The sequence below is a fragment of the Culex quinquefasciatus genome, chromosome 1, assembly GCF_015732765.1.
Source record: "Culex quinquefasciatus strain JHB chromosome 1, VPISU_Cqui_1.0_pri_paternal, whole genome shotgun sequence".
NCBI classification, from domain to species: Eukaryota; Metazoa; Arthropoda; class Insecta; order Diptera; family Culicidae; genus Culex; species Culex quinquefasciatus.
In genome coordinates, this window is record NC_051861.1 from 47,044,681 (window position 1) to 47,049,001 (window position 4,321).

Here is a 4,321-nt window from a genome sequence, read left to right on the forward strand (position 1 = left end):
GAAGAAATTAGGAAAAATATGAAATTATATTATTTTCATATTTTCCTAATGATATGAAAATGATAAAATTATATTGTAAAAACGCTGTAGCATTTGCAAATAAATATTAAAAGTTCAAAATTTACTTAATATGGTTCAAAGACACTGAGATCAGCAAAAACAATGCATTTAAAATTACCCAATAAATAATTCTTAAACAAAAAAAAATTGTTCAAGGGATTAATTATCTCAAAATCGCATAAAAAAAATTCATCATACAGAACACCAGGTAGTAATTATTGATCAACGCGCCCAAGTGCTTCTAGCAGATACGGCGAGTGTAGCTAATTTAGGTAATCTCAAATACTCAAAACTTTAAAATTCGATATCTCTGGAACGAAACATATTCCTTCCTGTCGATAAGTGATTCTTATGTAAAATTGGTCGGGGAATACGATGGTGAGGTCAAATTTAAAAAATAAATAGGGCTGTTTTGAGATACGGCCATTTAAAGTTTTCAATTGCGCAATACAGGTAGAAAACATATTTTAATCTAAATTTTGACCACGGAAATGGATTCTACGTCCAATTTCCTTCAAAATTTAGTCTAAGACCGACCCTCTAAGATTTGCGGTTCCTGAGTTATCGTCGTTTGAAGATAGGGTTTTGCTCAAAAATCGCCAAAAATTGATTTTTGGGAGGGTACAAAAATGGAGGGTGGTCCGATTTGGATGAAATTCGGGATTTTGCATGTTTTGATAGTCTCAACAGCTCTGCCAAATTTGAGCAGAATCGGAGATGGTAATTTTCAAGTGCTGTTCCGCTTCGGGTGGAATGACCCACGTTCTATTCAACTAGTGGGGCAAGACGAACAACCCGTTGGGGCAAGAGGAACAATGCATGAAACAACATGTTAATTTGTTAACAATTGAACTGTTATCACTAAATCACATCAGATTAGAATGTATTTGAAACGTTTCTTTACTTTTTAGATCAAATAATAATATTTTACTAAACAAATGATCGTTTTTACGAAAAAAATACTGCCGTTTTACGGCGATATGATGTATACGCAATTGGGGTGATTTTGCTGTAAACACGAACATACCAGGCGCAGTGTCATCCATTAAGTAAACGAAAAAAACGAAGTTGACTTTAAAGCTGTCGGCCACCATTGCTAGTACCAACCACTAAATCTAGCAAAACAATGCCAAAAGGCCGTTGTGGGTTTGTAAATAAAGAGTGTATCCCTTTCTTGCCAGATGTAAACACCCTCTAGCGTGAGCAGGACACACTCTTTGTTTACAAACCCACAACGGACCTTTGGCATTGTTTTGCTTGAAATGTCTTCCTTTTATCTACAAGGACTTCGCCGCCCTGGGCTCCTAAGTGTATGAAAGTATGGCACTGAGCGACGGCGCCGAATACCCATATTTACACAAAGAATTTAGAGCGCCCGCCGCGGGATTCGAACCGGCGACCTCTGGATTGTGAGTCCAGTGCGCGGTCCGATTGATCCACACGGGCGGAATGATCCATTAAGTACGTCACATTAAAATCAGCCAAAATTTATTTCATCCCCCTTTGTCCCGATTTCCCTATGCTTTTAACACGCAATGTCACGCTTGCTAAAAGCCCCTCTTCCCTCAGAACGAGACGTACTTTATGGTGTCGCCTGAAGGACGTCCCCTTCTAAACTAAATCTAAACGAACACAAGCGCAGTCAGTCCGAAGGAAGCATCCGGGAAGAACTTATGGTTAGATTACGCCTCAAGTTCTTTCTTGTCATTATTAATGATTGCAGTACTTTCGAGAACCCCCGACATGTATTACACTCACTAAAGCGGCCCGGCCTACTGCGTTGCATTAACCGCAAGAGACAGATTCTATGAACGGAACCCACATTTCATGGAATTATCAGGGGTAGAAGAAGAAGTGGGGACATACCGTACCAACCACTTCGAGTTTTTTATAGAATATGGTGTGTGGTGTGTGTAGGGGAATCGTTATGGAAGGGATTGTTGTATTATATAGTAAATGACCTTGTGACATTATTTCACCACTACGGATTAATTCACTCAAGGGGTTTCAACCCCTCGGTGGCCGAGTGGCTAGAGCATCTGACTACCAATCCAAAGGTGTGAGTTCGAATCCCACCTGATTCCATGCGTTTTTTGTTCATATTCAAAGTTCAATTACAGTCGAATAATTTTAAGGAGACCGGTCGGGAATCGAACCCGGAACCTTCCGCTTATGAGGCGGGAGCCGTAGTCATTAAGCCACGGGCCGGTCTCGTGTCGCCTGAAGGACGTCCCCTTAAGAATTAAATCGAAATAATGTAATAAAATATTGCCCAGTCTTGATTTGGTCCCAAAACCTCAAATCAATATTCAAACAGTATTGAATCTGACTTCTATCAATTCTCAATGTACACATACATCATGATGAGTAAAATTGGCGTATACATCATTGTTTGTTTGCTTAATAAAATGGGCCCAGAGCAGTTTTTTGAAAAATTCTTCCGTCAGGAGGTAGCTTTTTAGATTTTTTATCAGACTGTACAATAAAATTGAATATTTCCAAAATGATGTATACATCATATCACCGTAAAACGGCAGTATATTTGGAATGGTCGTCTTGCCCCACCTTCCCCTATCCCTGAAACATACGGACAGAAAAGATTAGCTAAAACTTAAAACAGACCAGACTCGATTATCGCCGGCTCAACTCGAGGGGAAGCATGAAGTTCGGGGTCCCCAGAAACACGTGCACTTCCAAATATTTTTTGAAAATTCAAATCTGGTGCTTTGCAAGCTTCCATTCGCTTGTGAGCTGTAGACTCAAAATTCTGCTACCTAGCAGAAAAAATTACAACTACGTTCGGAGTTTCTTGAACAGCACAAATATTAAATACTACAGCCATGATGATCCAGGTAAACGCCCCAGTCCTCCGAGGCCTGTACGACATGGTTGGAATGTGCTGAAAGAAGAGCTCAAATCTCTTAAGTTGAACGTGATCGAACGACATCAAGTATCGTGATCAACTGTACCTGGTTCATTTCGAGAAAGGATCGACAACGCCGTCTGAGCTGAAGGCAGTTCGGGCAATGGAGCACCCGATTCGAGTGGTAGAAATGACAGTTCTCCCATAAGAAATACATTGAAGAAAAAAAGCAAAAACTGCTCGAACGGTGGGTGTCGTGGCGCAGGGATAGCGGCTTCGGCTGCCGATCCCGATGATGCTATGAGACGCGGGTTCGATTCCCGCCTTATCCACTGAGCTTCTATCGGATGGTGAAGCAAAACGTCGGTCCCGGTTTCTCCTGTCTCGTCAGAGGCGCTGGAGCAGAAATCCCACGTTAGAGGAAGGCCATGCCCCGGGGGGCGTAGTGCCAATAGTTTCGTTTTCGTTTTTTTTTTTTTGCTCGAACGGAAATGCTCCCTCCCCCCCCCCCTAGACCGTGACATACTTTATGGATGACGCCTAAATAGGTGAGAATTTCGATTTTATTCCCCATGCTGTTTAACAATTGATAACTTTGCACAAACGCATTATTGTAAATTAAAAGGCATCAAAAATATAGATTTTAGCATTGAGCTGCAATAGTATCAAGGAATGCAATTTGGTTGATTTGAAAATTAATTCCAAACTCTAACTCCGAAAAAAAAATAAAAAATAAACGCAAAAATCCAAACCAAAATGTTAGGCACTAGTTTCACACGCAGCCCGTGGATCACAAAACCGTTTCCACGCCCAACAAAACCCAGAAGGGTCATCCTCGCCGGCAATGCATCCAGTGCAAATGAGGCAGATGAATTGGTTTTCCCACAAAAACGCCTCGCGAAATTTTCGTGTGGGTTATTAGTCTATACTCCAGTGCAACTGCACCTATAAATACACAAAATTTCAATTTCCATTCAATCGGCGGCCGTGGTTTTTGTACTACAATTGAAACACGAATGCCGCCGCTGCTGCTGGAAAATGTCCTTTCGCGTAACCCATTAGGAAAAACCGTTGCACTGGTCGCGGGCGCTCGCGTTTTGTTGCCGCCAGCGAAACACGGGAAAAACAGCGCGAAATTTCCCGGGAGGACGCTTCAAATTTGCAATTATAATTGATCGAGGTTTTCTTCCTCGCACAGTTTTCGCGACTGTTGGGAGCAGACAAAATTAGCGGATTGTGTTTAGTTTTGTGCAACTTTGCCGGCAGGAACCGCGCCGCGAGAACATGTGCAGTGCAATTAGCAGATTCATTAAGTAGTTTTTGTATGGTACGAGCTGGAAATCCAAAATTTGGGTGCGTTTCTTTCGTGGAAATGATGTTGACAAAAAAAAAAAACGA